This window comes from Sus scrofa, chromosome 7 (genome assembly GCF_000003025.6).
Source record: "Sus scrofa isolate TJ Tabasco breed Duroc chromosome 7, Sscrofa11.1, whole genome shotgun sequence".
Taxonomy (NCBI): domain Eukaryota; kingdom Metazoa; phylum Chordata; class Mammalia; order Artiodactyla; family Suidae; genus Sus; species Sus scrofa.
Window position 1 is genome coordinate 71228601 of NC_010449.5, and position 21040 is coordinate 71249640.

Below are 21040 nucleotides of genomic sequence, written 5' to 3' on the forward strand. Positions count from 1 at the left end.
ATATAATACTGGTCATCTACAGAAATTGCCAGCCCATCTTGACACACAACAACAGGGCTGGTCTCACAGGTGCTTTTTAAGAAGCCCCTGGCTGTAATGGAAAGACTTGATTCCAAGGTTGTCTCATCCAGAAACTAAGATGCTTTTATTTTATTATAGCTGAGAGAAGCTTAGTGTCCCTTCTAACAAAGATGGATGTTAATCTCAATTAGGAAGATAGTAAAATCAATCTGGGGAGAAGAATTTGACAGGTTAGTTTTCACTGAGAGTTTGAGGTAGTAAACTGTGGAATAAGCAGGAGTCTAAGGAAACAAACAGTCTCAGATCTTTTTCTCTAACCTACCAGCTAAATGTATCCCTTCCATATATTTCTCAATCCACAGAAATAAAAAGTAAAGAGGGAAAGAAAATTGCACAAATAAGCATTTGAGTTCAGGGTTTTTTGGTACTTCGTCAGACAATTTTTTATGCAGTATATTTTTGTAGGCATCTTACATATTCCATTGTATATTTTTAAGGCTAAAAGGAACAAGAAGTTGTGCTTTTACTAACCCTCTAAATCTGGCTTGTGAAATAATTTTGATATTTAAAAACATTTTGAAATGTTGATGTACAAAGTATATTAGTGTAGTTGGTCAAAAAGAGGAACCTGCAAAATTTCTTCGAATTCTATCAAAGTAGAGAAAGCAAGCCTATTTATTCTGTAGCACTGTTCATGTCACTGTTTGCTGATTTGCATGCTGCAGGAGCCCTGCATCACAGACCTCTGTATTTGGTGAATAACAAAGCCCTTTACCTAATTGATCTTATTTTCATCAATGGTCAGGATAATATGAAAATAAGTCATTTTTAACCAAAAGTCTGAGGCGTCCAACTTGGAAGAGTAGCCATGCAGCATACTGCCACAAGGTGGGAGTAAAACGTTTGATTGGCTCAAGAACTGGCCTTTGCTTCCCCCCCACCTCACACCAGCACAGTGTGAACAAAGACATAAAATCGGCTTGCTTTAAACTTGAATGAAATAACACTGGTTATTTATTCCTTGCCACTAATATGCATACCTTGAGAACTGGAATGTCTTTTTCACAAAAATTTGAAGATCAAATATAATAAATATCGATGAAGGAAGTGGTTTAATTCCAATTTCTTCATCTCCTCTATTCCTTACCAATCTTAATGCCTTTTCCAAACTGTATTTTCAGAACTATAAGTAAACCATTTGAACATAAGTTCTACTAAAACATTCCTCATTTTTTATACATGATAATGAATAATACTAATTACTATACTAATGAATATTTTGAAGATAGCCTCCTCCATAAATTTTTCCTATCATTTTATATCTGCATAGTAATGAAGGCAGCTGTGTAAATGGGAACAATAAACTAAACAATCCTAGAAAAACATATAATGATCTTGACCTTTCTAAGGAGTTGAATGATTTAAATGAGTTTTTAAATATTGCTTATTCTAGAATAAATACAATGCAGGGCCACTGCATACAATTCTATTGCTTTTGCTTGCTTTGTGTTTGAATAGATTGCACTAGTTTTGCTTTGTGTGATATGCGATTATTAAATTCACTTTGAAATACTGGATTCAAACTTGGCAATATCATTTGCTTATGTTGAGGATGTAAATATAAACACACACATGCCCTTTGAGCTAGAGTACCTGACACTTAGGCTAGCAAGATGAGACATCTCAAAGCAGCTGAGACTCACCAAGGTGACAGTGACACCCCCATGGGATCCTTACTGGTGCTGAATGGAAAGGGCTGCCATACTCCTTAAATAAAAAGACACAAAGATTGAGAAAAGGCATAAATTGCCTTGCCAATTTCAATTTCTTGCCTCCTTCTGCATATGAATAAAGAATGGGCTAGTGGATGGAACTCTTTCATTGCTACTGATGTTAGATTTTCTGGAAAGATTTACCCTAACAGGTCTTTATATACTACAGAATTGTGAATATACAACAAATCCAGAACCACATCACTTACATAATTTTTCAATTTCCAGTACCAATGATAACAATGGCAAGGAACACAAAGCAGTGCCTAAGGCCATGAAATTGATGTTTGCCAAATGGATGTGTAGAAACTCAAATAAAAAAATGCACAGGTCTCAAGCATAAATTTTGCTGTCTGAAGTCTGAAAGAATGTTACAGTTATATATTAAAAAAGTTTTTTTGACTGATTGAATATTTTAAAAGTATGAGATATACAGATAAAATCTATTTACATAATGAAAAACCACTTAAGTATATACTAGGTGATTTCAGATGTACTATAAAAATCTATTTGAGTATCTCACGGTTAATACTCCACAAAATTACTGAGTACCATGGTCTCACAATCTAGTAGATGTGATCTATTCCAAGACCACTGTTTTCCCCCTTAAATATGTTTTCTTAGAGAATCGGCTGATAGAAAATCAAGGAAGGAATTCCCATTGTGTCTCAGCGGGTTACAAACCTGACTAGTATCCATAAGGATGCAGGTTCAATCCCTGGCCCGCTCGGTGAGTTAAGGATCCAGTGTTGCTGTGAGCTATGGCGTAGGTCATAGACGTGGTTGGATCTCATGTTGCTGTGGCTGTGATGGAGGCATATGGCTACCGCTCTAATTTGACCCCTAGCCTGGGAACTTCCATATGCCATAGGTGTGGTCATTAAAAAAAAAAAAAAAAAATCAAGAAAAAAACGATTAACTTTAAAATTTTAGTGAGTGGCTAGGTTTGATTCTAAGTCACTCAGGAAGGATAAAGAGCATCAAGTGTTAGCAGTTATTTACAAAGGAATATTATACTGACTTATGAGTGCTTCCTAAATTCAACCCATTCTCTGGTACCCACTTACCATATTTACTGACCCTAAAATGTCATTAATAATAAGGTGTACCATTATTTTGTGTCAACTAAGAAAAAATATTAAAATGCTCCATCATTAATTGTAAGGTGAATCTTAATTTCAGATATGTGAACATGTAAAAAGAAGAAAGAAATGAAAGAAGGAAAGAAAGAAATGCCTTGGAAACCAAGAAGTCACATCACTGATACAGCCTGAAGTACAATCAGACTTTGTTGGATTGTTCCAAAATCTCCCATATTTTATATGGAGCACTTCATTGGATAAGAACTAAAATGGATTTGGGCTGAAGTTTGTGTGAAGTAATGGAGCATAGATTGTTCAGTGAGATTTATATTCATTTTCATTTAAAATTTTACCTTTATATCTTCAAAATTAAAATTTAAGAAAATAATATAATGAAATGTCCATGTGTTAAAAATTTCCATACAAGAATCTAAGTTTATGTAACTAAGTAAAAAACTCGATTGTAAGACACAATTTTAATGTACTTTAAAAACATGATGGTCTTGGAGTCAGGGGATCTCAGATCTAGAAGAAGCCACAAAGGGATAGTACCTGTCATACTTACGCTTTGTAGTAAAGGCTTTTCCAGTGCTACTTTACATGAATGCGTGATCTGTTTAAGCTGTATCATTATTTCTCTTATGTCAATTAACCTGTTATCTACATTTTAAAATTCCAATTACTTATTAATCAAGTAATGTATCACCTAATGAAAGTGATACATTTAAGAAGGAACAAAAATATTGAGTTTTTAAATTACATGCCTTGATATAAATTGCATTATACATACCAAAGAAAACTTGTACTAGATTAGCTGTCATTTAATTGGTTTACCAAGCTACAAATGATTTACTTTTATTAATAAACTCCATAACAAACTACTAGAGCCCTTGTATCTACCTTGTCATAGCTAAGTGAAAAGTCAAAAGTGGGAGAACTAGGCAGCTGAGTTAATTTGATTGTTACTGCTATTTTTGGCTTGGATTTTGCTAAGGTGGCTAAAAAAGAACCCAATATTTGTCTCAAGATGTTAGAGAAAAAATAACTCACATTTTATATCACTGATATTAGTGTTTTGACTTTTTATGTGAAGTAAAAAATATTCTTTATAGTTATTAAAATATCTCTTAAGACATTAGGTTATTTTCCCTAGCATTATAATTGATTCATCCACCAGAGGATGCAATAGAGCTTTTTGCAGATGAAAGACAATGGAAAAGAGCAAGTCTGCAGAAAATGAGAAAGTTAGCTGTCTGTCTATTATGTTATATATCTATCTATACAGATTCGTATGTAGAACAGATCAACTAATAAATAAAAGCCAAGTGACAACTCCCTCAGATATTAGATTTTGCTTAATCTAAAATTGCATGGAAAATGAATTAGCAAAACAATCATCACATAATTATTTTAAGTTCCATTTCAGATATCAGTTTCTTTTATGGCCAAGCTTGACTTACTAAAATTCCCTTTATATTTTTCACTCATTTGAATTACCAGAGATGTAATTTTTACATGAACCACATTTTGTCTCACTAGCAATTTCTAGCTCCTGTGGTCTGAATGTGTGAGACACATTATTTTTTGAAGCATGAGGACCAGAGAGTATTTCCAGGGTACCTTGGGAAGATATTTAAAGAAATCCTTTTTTATTTCTTCTCATGCAAAGTATTTGTGAATAAATAAACATGTATTTGTTAAAAAGAAAATAAAAAATTTGGTCCCAGCCCATATTCTCAAGTCATTTCCTTACTGTAAATTATCATACAGATTGAGTTGTTGGTATCAAAGCCTATTTGAATTTTTTTTTGGTAAAAAACTCACATCCAATTCAACAGGAGATATAAGATACATTTTGTGCTTAATAGTGTTTCTCTTTAAAAGTGCCTCTGTAATGAGCAATGGAATGAGAAGACAAAAAACTATCAAGTAATACAACACCTAGACACAAATTACTTTAATCAGAAATACTGCTGTGGACAAAAAAGAAATCTAAGACCGGAAGCGTTAACTTTATGTATGTACACAATAGCACTTTTGGATAGTTCCCAAAGGCACAGGGCTTACTACTTCCAAAAAGTACCCACTATTAAGGTGACATAGGTCTTGTCCCTTGAGCCTCCTTAAAGAAACAACAACTGTTCAGTAGCAGTGTAACAGATGTTAAAAAGAATCATTAGCAATCTAAATGTTTTTCTGAGCAGATGTCCCACTTCTGCTGTTGCTAACTTTGCGGGGAGTGAAGTGGGATGCAGTGAGGAGGGGGGGAAGGAAGAAGAGTTGAAAGGAATCAATAATAAGCAGATCTTCATAAGAATTACTTATCTAATTATATCAAAAGGAGGATTGAGGTGCTGTGTTTTTTAATTGCTGCTGCTTGATGAAGAAAGAAGGTAAACAAGCCAAGGGAAGAATTAAACTCACTTTGCTCCATTGACTTGGTGCATAGCTTTGGATCAATGTATAACAGAGAGACAAGCAGTATTATAAAGAGATTTAATTGTAAAATTGCAATTGTGCACTTTTCAATACATATCAATAGGGAATAAGAAGGAAAAAAGAATGAGTGAAAAGAATGAAAATAAGGAAAAATCAGTCCACCTACAAGATGAACCTATAAATGGGATAAGAGAAGTTATTAGATGAGGTGACTGTGGTGGTAACTTTATTTCCTTAGGGGCAAAGTAAGGAAGATTTTTCTCAGGCATTTTTCTTTTCCTCTGAAATACCTCAACTGGAAAGAATTCTCTATGTAGAGAAATTTATCCTCAACCAAGTCTTTCTGTATTTTGAAATTTCCTTTCTTCTCTACAAAGACAGAAAATAAATATACATGTTAATTAATTATTTGCACCTTCAAAACACCATCCCTTTAATGTTTGAGAGTAAAGGGAAAGAAGTATTAGAGGAATATAATCTTATAATTTTATCTTTCAAATGAGTAAGCAAAATAATTATAGGCTATTGTAAACTCATGGTCATTAATAATATAGGAAACTCAGTGAAAGTATAAATTATGCATTTGATATATTTTATGCACCATGAAATGTACTGGTTAACAGTTTGATGTTGTCCATATATACTCAGATTTCTGATTCAGTCATTTTAACAAAATATTTTACAACACAAAATTATGTGACAGCAATATAAATTACTTCCACGATTAAAAAGACATTTTAATACACTGAAAATATGAATTTAGTTTGCATTTGTGAAAGCTGAAAAACCCAAAGGCAAATCCCAGTTCTGTAACATAAGTCAGATGCTACCATTTCACTTTTTTGTCTCAATAATAAAAGGTGCCAGGCCACAGAGCCATGCTAACATTGTATTGGGGGAACAACTAATTTTAAACATCAGTTTTGAGTGGCAGATGACATTTACTCAACAAATGCTCATTGGAAACCTATTTTAAACCCAACAGTGTGTTAGATGCTAGAAATTAGAAAGATTAAGGAAATGTTACTACTGAAAATTAGTTTATAGTCTAACAAATGAGAAGCTTAGTCCCTAAGCAAGATAATACTATATATAAGTTATGCACCTAGGGATTTAGTGAGCTCTGACAATGCAACAGAAGGTTTGTTCCTACTAGAGCCAGCGAGGAAGGACTGAGAGAGCAAATGAAGTTTCATTTCTGGTAGTCAGCTGCATTAAAAGTTAGCTGAATTGTGGAAAGTTCTTAGAAATCATCATAAATAACATTAAATTAAAATGCATCAACAAAACTCATCAAAATATAATCTTTCCAAAGCCAAGTGGAGCTTGTTTCTTCTCAACATTGAAGTCTCCAGTAACACTAGCACAGTTTTGCAAACTGCCATGATACAAGGAAGCATTGGTGACATACAGGTGAGATAACTTCATTGTTTGAATTACCAAATCCTCTAAGATTTGCAACTTTGCTATATCTGCAGTATTACTATCCATAACTTAGAAAGGATAATGCAGAACCAGTCAGTTACTCATCTAATGTGGAATCTTAATGTGACATGATTTCTGAAACTGATATATTACTATACATAATTGGAGAATAATTTAACATTCTTAAGAATAGTGCATTTAATAAAAACCATTGTAATAATAACAACAGAAGCAAACACAGATATAATATTTGGCATATGCCATGTATCTTTCTTTATAGATAATAACGCATTTTACCTTCATGACAGTCCCATAATATAGGTGGCTACTATTATCTCCATTTTATAGATAAGTAAACTGAAGCAAAGAGAAGTTGGTCTTACTTGTTCTAGGTCACCTAGCTAATAGATGGTAGGGTTATATTTGAAAAACTCAACCTGGTTCTAAAGTCTGTGGTTTTAACCATTCCACTACATTTCTCTGCTCACTAAAAGATATAGGAATGCAAGTGGAAAAATATTTCTTTTCAGGTAATGCAGGAGAAAAAGGCAGGGGCAAGAGGAAATCTTCAGCCTATAATATTAAGTCCCACAATCTCTCTTAACCATCATAATTATTTAAAATATAAATACAGTAATGCAATATGTCAATAAAGGAAGGCCGTTCTTAGAAATTTTACATCAGTTCACTAAAGAAAGAACATAATAAAATACACGTCCTTTCAAAGTTAAAATTTGTGTACAGGCCCTAAACACTGTTTCTCTTCTCTAGTCAGAAATTCTTGAAAAGAAACTTTGGATCTTGAGATGAAAAAAATCTATTAGGTCATCTTGTCCATCTCACCGCCAGTAGAGAATTGTTCCCGACAGTAAAGAAGTTAACTTATTGACAGCACTCTTTAAGCAGCAATTTACCAGGTGAATCCCTAAAGGCAAGAATGACTTCTCTGGTTTATCTTTGCCTTCTTATCATCAGTATAGTTAGGAGACCCATTCAATCTTCTCTGCTGGATGAGGAAAGGACAGGATTCTTGAAAATGTTTCTAAACTGCAGTAGATTAGACATATAGCTAATAGAATTTTGATAGTTTAGGCTTGTATCACTGTTCTTCCTTCATATTTAGGCTGCATATGCATGCACATGTGTGCATGTTCATGTAAGAGATAATGACAATGGAATTCTACAATATCAAATTTTATTTTATAAATTGTTTAACATTCTGTTTAATGAATAAGAAAGTATGTGCAATGAGCTAACAGAAAATATGGGAAAAATGTGTGATCCTTAAATGTATTCAAAATAATGAAATCTCATTGTCAAAAGTGTATATTTTAACCAATGTCTTATTCCTTAGAATGATATACTTAAAAGGTAAGAAATGTACCGGGTCCTTCTTTCAGTTCAACATTTGTGCTGCTGTCATCATTTTCTCTATGCATATTCTATGGGATTATTTTGTACAAAACAGTTGTAAAGAAAATAGGTTTGTTATCAACAGTTCAATTAATACTAGTCTCTTTAAATTTCATGCCATTTTAGAAAAAAGGAGAGAGTACCTCAATCCTCTTACTGGATAGCCTAAGTTTATTGTCACTGTTTACATGTCTTATTTTAATTCTCACTCCTCTTCAGAAATTTGTGTTAACAAAAGAGCTAATAGTCTGTACAGTGCAAGAAGCAGCTATCTATCTATCTATCTACTGTCCAAATTGCCAAAAGGTCATCTTGCTTCAAAATATATTCTACTACCTATTTTTAAAGTAATGCATTATATATCTAAACACCACTGATAAACACAAATATTGTACATTGATCCCACATCCTCAATTATGGTAGACCGCTCTGTGACATCAGCAGAGAATGAAAAGATATCAGAAATGACAGAAGGGAGATGGATGGATGGAGCAAAAGGAAGATATGGTCAAGAGGTTCTTCTGAAAAACTTGTAGTTCAAATGAGTTTCAGAGGAAGGAGAGGAATGATGAATGAGCAAAGAGGGAGAAATGATAGTGTTAAGAACAATAAACAAAAACCAACTTGCTTGTATTTTATCCATACTTTGACATGAATGCCAGGACCTAGAGCCATGAGATGGTAGTCAACAGCTACTGATGTTAGAATGAAGGTTATGACTCTTTGGGACCCAATCAAACTGACAAGCTTTTGCATAGCGATGGAAACCAAAAAGAAACCAAAAAGACAACTTACAGAATGGGAGAAAATAGTTTCAAATGATGCACCTGACAAGGGACTAATCTCTAAAATATACCAAAAAACGCCAACAACCCAATTGAAAATGGGCAAAGGACCTTAAGAGACATTTCTCCAAGGAAGATATACGGATGGCCAATAAGCACATGAAACAATGTTCAACATCACTGATTATTAGCGAAATGCAAATCAAAACTACCACGAGATACCACCTCACACTATTCAGAATGGCCATCATTAATAAGTCCACAAATAACAAGTGCTGGAGGTGGTGTGGAGAAAAGGGAACCCTCCTGCACTGTTGGTGGGAATGTAAGCTTGTAGAACCACTATGGAGAACAGTATGGAGGTACCTTAGAAATCTATACATAGAACTACCATAAGACCCAGCAATCCCACTCTTTGGCATATATCCAGACAAAAGTCTACTTAAAAAAGACACATGCACCTGCATGTTCACTGCAGCACTATTTACAATAGCCAAGACATGGAACAACCCAAATGTCAATCGACAGATGATTGGATTAGGAAGATGTGGTATATATACATAATGGAATACTACTTGGCCATTAAAAAGAACAAAATAATGCCATTTGCAGCAACATGGATGGAACTAGAGACTCTTATCCTGAGTGAAGTAAATCAGAAAGAGAAAGACAAATAAATACCATAGGATATCACTTATATCTGGAATCTAATATAAGGCACAGGGAGCCTTTCCACAGAAAAGAAAATCATGGACTTGGAGAATAGGTTGCCAAGGGGAAAGGGGAGGTAGTGGGAGGGACTGGGAACTTACGGTAAATAGATGCAGAATGTTGCCTTTGGATGGATTAGCAATGGGATCCTGCTGTGTAGCATTGGGAACTCTGTCTAGTCACTTATGATGGAACACTTAATGTGAGAAAAAAGGATGTATACATGTATGTCTAACTGGGTCACCATGCTGTACAGCAGAAAAAAATATATAAAAATAAGTGATAAAAAAACACTCAAGAACTGAATAATATTACAGTGACTATAACCTGGAATATCTCCCATCTATGCGTATATTAAGACTTGTTTATTGGAGCAGGATTTTACTTGGTTTCACCTTGAATTTCTCTTTCATGACATTATAAACTTATAGTCTAATTGTACTTATTAACAATTTCATGCATATATGACATTGTTTCAGAAAATGGGTAAGGATTTTGATGTCATTGAAATATATGTTTCTCAGTGGTTATTTCCCCAAGTTTTCTAGGGGTTATTGCAACAGAAATATCATTATCATCTCTCTGTAGTCTCTGCACTACTGTTGATCTAAAGCAGAATGATGGCAAAAGGGGGATAAGCTATAAATAAATTTGTGATATCAGTATTTACTACCGTTCATATTTTGGGAATGATCTAGAAGAAGGGAGCAAAGACAGCTCCAGTTTCTCACCTTAAGTAAATTGCCTATTGTTAAGTCAGTATCAGTAAGTGAGGTATTTTTAAGTTAGTAAAGAAGGAGGTAAAAAGTACCTAATATCATGTTATATACCATGAATGTGAGGCTCCTAGAAGATAATCTAGATACAGTTTTTTTGTGGATATTTTATGATGGTACTGAAAAAAGAAATGGTACTAATTTAGGAATCACCAGCATACAGGAAAACATTGAAGGTATGTGAGATATAAGGCAGTGTATAATAAACCATTACAGTGAAAATATTTCAGATTAAGTTTCAGTGTATTAATAAGCATTCAGCTTCAAGTAAAGAACATATACAGGCTATATCTGACAATTTCAATAACTGGCAGGTTTTCACAATTTTTTAAAAAGATTATCACCCATAATGCTTTTAAAATCACAAATTCAGTAGAAATTCTTCCAGTGTTCACTTTGCAAAAGGGAAAATGATAGTTATGTTTCTGATCATGTTTTGGTGACTAATGGGACTTGGCACACATTTTTTATTTCTGTAGTGATAGGACATGTCACTGTGCTTTATTTGGAATCACTGAAACTTTGTATTTGCCACTTCAGCCTATTAAAAACCCATGGGGGAATCCTCCATGTGATGAATTAAATGTGGGGAAGGAAAGCAGTGCAATGACCAAAAACTCTTAGAATTTTGTCACTTTGTGCTCCTGTATTGCTTGCCATCCATTTGAAAGAGGGTTTTGGAACTGCACCAAGGTTAACTCTTAAGTGAGGGCATAAATCCAATTCCTGTTCCCTCTAGTTTAGATTCTAATGAGGAGAAGGTATTTGTTTTTAAAACGATTCCTATTGGAGGAGACTGAGTTCAACTGCAGACTTTGCTTTCTAGGTAAGAAGTCAGATTCTGCTGCTAAGAGAACAGTGCCAATACAGGTGACCTCCCCAAACACTGAAGGGATGCAGCACTTTAACATTTGCTGTGTGACTGTCGGTTCAAAGAGCCCCCTTTTCAATATGCTCAGAGATTAAATTCCAGTTTTGAATTTGTTCTATCCCTCTGAATTAGAGAATCGACTTACATTTGTCTGCTGAAATGAAAGTCAAAGTATTTACCAGATTGAGCAGTACAGCTATAGCTGGTTCATCTTAGTATTTTGCTGATGCCACCATATACGGATCATTGGTCTTAATCACTTTGTGCTCCAAGTATGGCTCCATTACTAAAATTTCTTTTTTGCCATTTCTTGGGCCGCTCCCATGGCATATGGAGATTCCCAGGCTAGGGGTCGAATCAGAGCTGTAGCACCAGCCTATGCCAGAGCCACAGCAACGTGGGATCCAAGCCACGTCTGCGACCTACACCACAGCTCACGGCAGCGCCAGATCCTCAACCCACTGAGCGAGGCCAGGGGTTGAACCTGTAACCTCATGGTTCCTAGTTGGATTCGTTAACCACTGAGCCACAATGGGAACTCCTAAAATTTCTATAAAATATGGCATTGTCATATTGATCCATGAAACTATGTATACATCCACATAACATCTACTAGTTTAAACATGGAAGGGTGGTGAAGTCCTTACTCTTGATACAGACATAAACTGACAACAGACCACTGGTATGGCTCATCTTGCTTAGGGTCCCAGAGCCAATATTTGGGAGACAACAACCCACTTCTAAACTTGGATTATTAGGTTTCTTAATATTATTAAAAGCCTGTTCAACTAGTTTATGGTAGAAAGTTGTGCCCAGTAGTATATTTGCTTAACAAGTATGTGAGCAGGATAAAAGGTGAGTATCTTTACCAAGTGTTTCATCTTTTTAAGCATAATATCACTAAAAAAAAGGAAACGACATTTCACATGATCACAGGCAGGCATTACATTTGTATTTTAAGTTGTCAATAAAACAAAACAGTTGTTATGTGACAGCACAGCATTTTCAGTATTAGTGTCCTATTCCTTCTTAAAACAATGCTCTTTTAATCTAAACTTTTGTGAACCCTAACAGGGGTACCTAACATATGAAATGTGAGCACATCATTTATGCTCTAGCTAACTTGTAGATACTAAACAGCTACTAAGAAGATGTCTGCCTGTATCCATTTCCTTTAAAGAGAAAGAAAAATACCTCTTTTTAAATGTGTTTATTTCTCATCATTTTTACAGATGTAAAAACAGACTATGTACTATGAAGCCAAGTATTTTTTATTCTGTCCAAAATAATTACCCAAATTATAAAAATTCTATTTTGGTCAATTTGCAAATACCGTGAGAATAAAAGTCAATTATATTAAATTCTGTGGTTTGTGTTGTAATTGACTTCCAGTTGGCAAATACGCGTTAATAGTAATTAATTATAATCAAAAAACACAGTTACCTATCAAATATGTCGCTGATTAACTGAATTTGAATATCCGGAAAGTTTAAGATTCACTAACATATTCCACATTTAATTAAAGAGCACTTTTTATGCATATCTTTGAACATTATGAGTGTGTAGATTCTATGCTTCTTTTTTTTAAGAGAAAAACTTATTGCCTTTCTCCTTACTGATTTAATCTGACAGTTTGTGTAATAAAGATAAATTTTTTTCTTCTATGTTCTTTATACATACACTTTTTTGTTATTTTTTCAAAGCAGATCATTTTATATTTATTTCTTTTTATATGGTAGGGGTTGCTCTGTATGAGAGTCATTTGTGTCATTGAACAAATGTGTACCTGTGAATCCAATCTGGAGTGAAAGGGAGGAAGAGCACAAAAGGGAGAGAATATAAAGCGTATCTGTGTGGAGCAGAGGACAATCAATTAGATTCATTATCTGCTCTACATTCCAGTCACTTCTTTAAAAGAAAGAGAGTACATAATACCATGGCAACAGTTAGACCTGCAGTCTGTTATGGTATATAATCATTAAGAGGTCTTCAGCCTCCCCTGAAAATAGATATGAAAAAAAAAAATCACAGTGGTTGCACAAACTCCCTACATTTATGCTGATTAAATGACAAGTTTGTAATTTACAGGTGTCTTATTGCCATGGGAATGCAATCATACAATTCCATTTTAGAATTCAAGGGCTTTTGAAACATGCTGCATGATTGTTAGCCAGGCTGCAAGCTAAGATTAAATTGAAAGGGTGGCATGTAGATTTTAGAACATGGTGTTGACATTTACTGGCCAATCACATTTTGCAACACTCCTGCATGACAGCAGATGTTGACCTTTCAAGCTTTCCCTATCTGCTTTCACGCATTACCTGCAGAAATTAACATAACGCTGCTTCCTGCTCTATGCTGCTATTAATGTCATCTGGGAATTGAGATTCATGAATTCAGTTATTACCCAGGCTTGAGACCCGTTTTATACTCTAAGCACAGAACTAACAGCTCCTGGGAGCTGGTATTTTTGGATGTTGCGTCAACTACCTTTGTGGTTGAGGGATAGCTGGAAGCGATGGAGTAAAAAAATGTCATAGGGAACAAGAGGAGAAATAGGCAAAGGAGGACAGTTTCAAGGAGAATGCTAAGGGCCAAATAATTGCAAATATATGGAATAGGAGAGCTTAAAACACGAAAAGGACACATTTTAAGTAAGTCAAATAATGGCATGAGTTTCACTTCTCTTGTTAACTGAACCATGAAAATGACACCCCTTAGAGTCTGTATGCAGTGAGCTCCAGGGTTTACTCCACAATGCCTGGGGCCTCTATTATCGATGATTTAGGAGGGAAACAATCTGAGGTAAAGCTGTCATAGGTAGCCCTTAGGACTTCTGTTCATAATTATGAGCCAAATTCTGTAGTGCTTCCTTCCAAATAAAAATCCTAAAATTCTCTATTATCTTGTCAGATATTTTTTGTTCCGTTTTTCCTAAACAGAGAGACTCTGCTTCTTAAATATTTGGAGGGGACTATTCAGTGGCGGAATGAAATTCTGACATATATTATTTTCTGGGAGAGGGATTAGCACCTCTTATAAGTCTTATTAACATAAATATCATTACAATAAATTATATCTCTAGAAATTGGTAGACAAAGATATGACATTGTCAAAATTTGCAGACTGTAAAGGAGGATTCTGAATTTTGTTTAACCTTTTCTCCAGGTTAGCTGTATGGATTTAGTAAATTTCCTGTCTCTCTGTCTTTTAAAGTCCTTGGAGAGCATCTATGAAATATCTTAGTCACGGTTCTGTGAATCTAGTCCTTTGAGATACAAGCAGATGCATTTATCTCAAATAGGAATTGATTAACAGAGCTCAAGATGTCATCAATGAGATATGCATATATAGGCTACTTCAATGGCATTGCTCTGACTTACCCTCCAGCAAACATTCTGTGCTGATTTGCATGTTTCAGCCACGGTGAATTTTCCAGGGGTTTGTCTGAAACCAGCACCTCTTACTGTATATATGAAATATACAAGCAGCATGATTTGAAAGGCCAAGAGCCACCCTTAAAAATATCTTTCCAGTTTAATTTCTTTGTGCTTGAGATTCTGTGTTTTGAAATTTATATGTATTAATGAATTGTTTAATACAAAGAAATGCTCTTGGGATAGGTGATAACAGTGTTAATAGTATTTTCCTGTAAATACACTGGCCTGGTTTCTTTCTTGTTTGAGAGGAAGGATGAGTACAGATACATATATCCAAATGCCAGATGGATATTCCAACTGAAAATCCTATAAGCACCTCAAATTAAGGATGTCCAAATCTGAACTGGTCATTTTTACCCCCAACCACTGAATTTACTTCTCTTCCTATACCAGAGAATGTGAGGTACACTTCCAGCTTTTTATACATTATACCATTTGGATTCTGAGAGGAATTGAAAGGATTTCAATTACATGATAACACCAGCTTTAAAGAAAATCATTCTGAGGGGTCCCACTGTAAGGATTTGGCATTGCTGTGGCTATGGCATAGATCATAGCTATGGCTTGGAGTCAATCCTTGGCTAGGAACTTCCATATGGCACAAGTGCATTCAAAAGAAAAAAAAGAAAACAAAAAAAAAGCAAAATGAGACCAAGTTATAGGGTGAAGAATTGGATGGAGATGAGCCAAGCATAAGAAGAATACAGGTAAGGGAGGGACATCTAGACTGTTATTGTAGTAATCCAGAATAGAGTGGTGATCATGAGAGGTGTTTAGGCTTAAGACTTATTAAGAAAGACTGAATAAAAATTGATAATATATATAAAGGATGATATGGGTGGAGGAGGAGTAGGATATAACTTTCTAATTTTTACTTCTAAAATATAGTATCTGCTGGTATTTCTCATTGAGGAAGAGAACACATAGCAAAACAGGTGTGGGGAAATATGTTCAGCTCATTTTTAGACATATAGTTTTGAAATCCTATAAGCAAACCAGCTGCACCTTTCTTTCAGCTTCTCCAGCCACATATGTGTTTTTCACAAAACACCACATAAAATGGAATCTCTAGCATTCTTTCTGTTCATGGTCCAAATTGGAACTTGCTTATTCCAGAGCCTTCTAGAAGAGAGCCGGTGGAGCAAAGAAGGGCTTGGTTTGTAAAATACTAACTAGTTGGGCCCAAGTCCCTGCTCTGCCTTTTGCTTACCAAGTGATCTTGGATGATGCACTTTGCATTTAAATTTATCTTTAAAATGAAGCTGTTAAAACCCATAGTGGTTTTTATGGGTTTTTACATATAATAAACATTCAAATGTGGTAATTTCTATTTTTAATACTTATTTTATTCTTACTCTGTTTTGTTTTGTTTGCTGCTTTTGTTTTCAGGCACCATCTCACCATTGACTTTTGCAGATGGTACAGTCTTCCTGGATAAGACCATCTATGCTCCCACAGGTTATCTGGGAAGTTTGACACTATTGTAGGACCCTCAATACATTACTGCTTAGTTACCCTCAACCCACAAAATAATGCATTAATGGGACTGGATGGGAATTAATCTGTGCAACTAGAGATCAAAGTAAGTATATGGGATACTGTAAATGTAGATTCCTAGCCCATTAAAATTTGACTGGTTTTTGAATCTATCCAAATGAGAAATTATGCTTCTGTATGTGAGTTTAAATTTTAATGTTGTGGTTACAGTTTTTCCTAATTTTTTTTCTGCTAAATAGTACTAAGAAGAATAGAGAGAACATCATTTTGTAAGAGGGACATGAAGATATTCTTTAAATTTAGAATATTGACCAATTTTTGATAAAAGACCAAATTGACAATTTGCCTTTAGAAGCTTCTAAAACATTTCTTTTTATGCAAAAGAGCCCCTCTTTACTTTTCTAGACCTCTTGATCAGGAATGTCTCACAAGAGAACTTGATTTTGGAAGGCAACTGATAAAGCAATTAAGGCAGAGCTTTAGATAGGTCAGTGTTTCCTAGTATAAAAAACAATCAGATTTGCATGATTTATCTTCAGAGTGGAATACACTAAGAAGTATTTATGAACAAAGCCCAAAGTGAGAATTTACATAAAAATAAAGTTCTTGTATTAAATTTTCAAAGGAAAATTAATTTTTGGAACTGAATTTCCAAACTGTCTCACACATACAAATGTTGAAATATAGAAAAAAAAAGAAATATAGTAAAAATAATTTGTATGGAACAAGTATTTATTCAGTGCCTATTATATGCCAGGTGGTAGAGAATGTAAATCTCATTCATTCTTCCCACATTTCTTCATTCTTAGGCAGAAGATACAATCCACATTTATATTCTCTTTCCCATGCTGCTTCTACACAGTCTACTCTCTTACTATATTCACACAAAATCTGATCTCCAAGATTGCCCATGTTTTATTAAATAGATCTTAAATATCGACGCCTATCTGCAGTCTCTTTTGTGCATTGTGTCTGCCATAGAGCCAGTTCAACTGGGCAGAGCCTGACCTTTTCCTTCCTCTTCTCTGTTCCCTATCATTCATGCACAATAGTTAAGAGGTCATGTCAGAATTTGCTTAGACTTGGCTATCTTATTGGCTAGAGAAAGGGGAATGGAAAGTATAGCAATCCCCACTCCAGTTTTATGGAGGCTCTGCATTAGGAGAGATTGAATACTTTCCCAGCCTTAAAGTATTTTGCTTCCATTTTATTATTGCGCTTTTTGAAAATAGCTTTCTCCATAGGGAGCTCCAAAAATAAAAGGGTTAAGTGGTAACGTCATAAAACATCTCCTAAACTTTTTATCCACTGGGTTTTATCAAGTGTTAGATGGAGATATTGAGGTCTAGAAGGCACAGAATGGTAGCTTATTCCCAAATTTTCCTACTTTTTTTTTTTTTTGGTCTGGAAATTATACAGAACCACACACTAAAATTGGAAAAAACATAAACTACATCTTCAATTAAAGTGCATGAGGAGACTCACTCTATAATTTAAATCTAAGTATGGTCAAAAACAACCAAGCACAGGACAAATGATGTGGGCAGTCATAGTTGTGGGGCCGTGTGTGAGGAAGATCAGGCTATGTGTAGGGGGCTCGGGTTGATAGCAAATATACTCTCCTAGAAAATATGTAATTTTTGAGCCTCACGTGTTGTGAGGGAGATTGAATCAAACAGTGTTCAATTTCTGGAGAAGTAGAAGCAGAGAAGAGAAAGTAAGGGTCAGGGGTCTACAGTTTTGTTCATGGAAGAAAGAAATGACTTTGAAAGCAAAGGGAACACCTGGAAGATAGCAACTCTCCCCTTTTTCAGACAGGGCTTGTGCTAACTTGGGGATGGAAGGTCCCCCAACCAGAGCAGATCCTGAGTGAGAGGTAAAGGTTACAGGTCAAACAGAACAGCCATCAATTAAAGAAGAGTTTTGGATATAGTGAAAGAATTGAGGCCTTCACCAGAGAAACCTGATAAAGTTCACCCTTCATCCTTTCAATAACATTTTATTAATACATGACCCAGGGAAATTCGACTAATTCAAATACAAGTAACAAAAGTATAAATACATTATTTCTAAAAAAAAAAAAATAGGAGTAGTAGATATGAAAGCAAAACTTACTAAAAAATTATTTCATATGAAAGGCATATAAAAGGTATATACCAACTATTTCAGTGCATCTATATATATATATATATATATATATATATACACACACACACACGCACACACACACATATATATATTTCTTAGTGAAATCATTACTAAGAATTGAGTCTTTAAAATAGAAATATAAGTACTCAGAAAAGATATGGCTAAATAGCAGAAAGAAGAAACCATTAAATTTTACAAAATAATTTAAAAAAATTAAAAGGTGACATTTTTTCAGAAACTGCATAAATTCAAAGTGGCAATATGGAGAACAGACTCCTGAAAAGCACAGGAAAGAATGTGCAAGGTAAGACTAGAAAAATTAACAAAATGAAACAAAAGAAGTGTATAAAGGATTGGTGGTTAGGAAGGATATGAAATTCAGAATGTAGAATATAAGTGAAGAACATGGATCTTGCACACAAATGGAATCTACAAAGAAGCAAATGAAAATAAATGTAATTCAAACATTTCCCTAAAAATGAATCTACATATTAAAAAGTCACAGAAAAATAAGCAAGATGAAATACATTCTAGTAAATTTATTAGGTTTATAAAAGAGGAAGAACCATTTGGGCAGCAAGAAAAATAAAATAAAATTCACTTGCAATGTAATTAAAATTATCCTGACATCAGATTTCTTCATAGCAACATTCAATATTATAAGACAGTGAAACAATCCACACATACTAAAGAAAGAAAATGTGAGATTTCATAAGCAGCCAATCTCTCTTTCAATCATATAAGCCATAGACAAACAGTTTTGAGCCTAGAAAAAATGGAGACAAGAATGATAAAATATGGTATAAATATTACTCATTCTACCAATTGAATAATTTTACTACTAATATATGATGAAAGAAATGGAGGAAATTTGTCTCATTTCGAGTAACTGGACATCTGTAACATAAATATATCTATGTATAAACCTCATATCATTTTAATGAAGATATGATTTAAGGTGAAAATAAGTGTAAAATTTTAAGAATATATAAAACACCAGGAATAATTATTTTATTAGCTAAAATTACATAATTAAAGAAAGAAAAAAGAGAGGGGTATAAAATGATTCAAGCTAAATTTGCTGTTGATGTTGGTCTATTAAGAATGTAATACTGAATAACAGAAGAAAGAAGAGGTCTGGTTTATTATATATGGTAAAAGACTATGTATAGACACACATGCATATGTATGCATAAACAGAAAACAAAAAATATGATAGAAATAAATTCAAACATATGTTATATAAATAAATGTAAATTGGGTTAATTTGTACATTATAACAAGATATAAAACTAAATTAAAAATTCATCTCACTACTAAAGTGACAAAACAATATAATTCATAAATGTTAAAAATAAAAAGAAGGCAAACATATACCCAGTAAAAGTAAATAAAAAGTAAGTTGGTGGAGTTGCCATTGTGACTCAGCAGAAACAAATCTGACTAGGATCCATCAGGTTGCAGGTTCTATTCCTGGCCTCGCTCAGTGAGTTAAGGCTCTGGCATTGCCGTGGCTGTGGCATAGGCTGTTAGCTGTAGCTCTGAATATAGAGTCCTAGCCTGGGAACCTCCATATTCTGTGGGTGCATCCCTAAAACAAACAAACAAAAAGTGAGTTGGGGCTACATCCTTAAAATCAGATACAGTAGGAGTTCCCGTCGTGGCGCAGCAGAAACAAATCCAACTAGGAACCATGAGATTTCAGGTTTGATCCCTGGCCTTGCTCTGGGGTTAAGGATCCAGCGTTGCTATGAGCTGTGGTGTAGGTCACAGATGCGGCTCAGATCTGGCGTTGCTGTGGCTCTGGAGTAGGCAGGCAGCTGTAGCTCTGATTAGACCTCTAGCCTGGGAAACTCCATATGCCGCAGGTGCGGCCATAAAAGGACAAAAAACAAACAAAAAAAAGTAGCTAAAATCAGATACACAGTAGAATTCAGTCCCAAATGTGTTAAGGGAAAAGGAGAGCACTTTATAAAGTAATATATACATTTAATAATAAATATATAATATTATAAACATCCACTTCCCAAATAGCATAGCAAAAATACTAAGTTCCAAATATTTGATAATAAAACAATGATGAGTTTCTAGGGAAACAAAAAATGGCCTTTAATTTACTGTTGAGGTGAATTTCAAATACTACATTTTCTAATTGAGATTAATTTGGCAAAAACTTTTAAAATTCCAATTACACTTTCATTTTTACTACTAGGTATTTATGCTACAGATATGTATTCATACATGAAATAATTTATCTATAATTATATCTATAATTCATTGTTATATTATTTGTAATAGCAAGAGACTGGAAAAAATTCAAGTACCCATTATTTGTAACTGGTGAAATAATCTGGCACATAGGAAATTCTCTAGGGAGGATATGGAACATTTTCTAGTGTATATATGGTTAAGCGAATAAAAAAAGATCAGAATAGTGTGTGTGTATATCCATGTATGTGTATGAAATATCTTACAATTTCATAAGAAAGAGGGAGACTAGAAAAATATATTCACATATTTTCATATATGCTTCAGAGGGATACACTCATATACTAATCAAATGATTATCTATGGAGTTAGAAACAATCTAAATAATCTGTCAATTATACATGGAGGTGATTATTTATGGAGTTAGAAACAAGGGGGATGGTGCAGGATGA

General features: G+C 34.3%; 1 long non-coding RNA gene across 1 annotated transcript in view; it reads left to right on the forward strand.

Annotated features, from left to right (window-relative positions):
• Positions 1–8978, forward strand: part of LOC102165728 — a 169239-nt gene extending 160261 nt beyond the window's left edge. Inside the window, exon 4 of the long non-coding RNA XR_002345876.1 lies at positions 2976–8978. This is a non-coding gene — a long non-coding RNA (uncharacterized LOC102165728). The remainder of the gene's footprint in view (positions 1–2975) is intronic.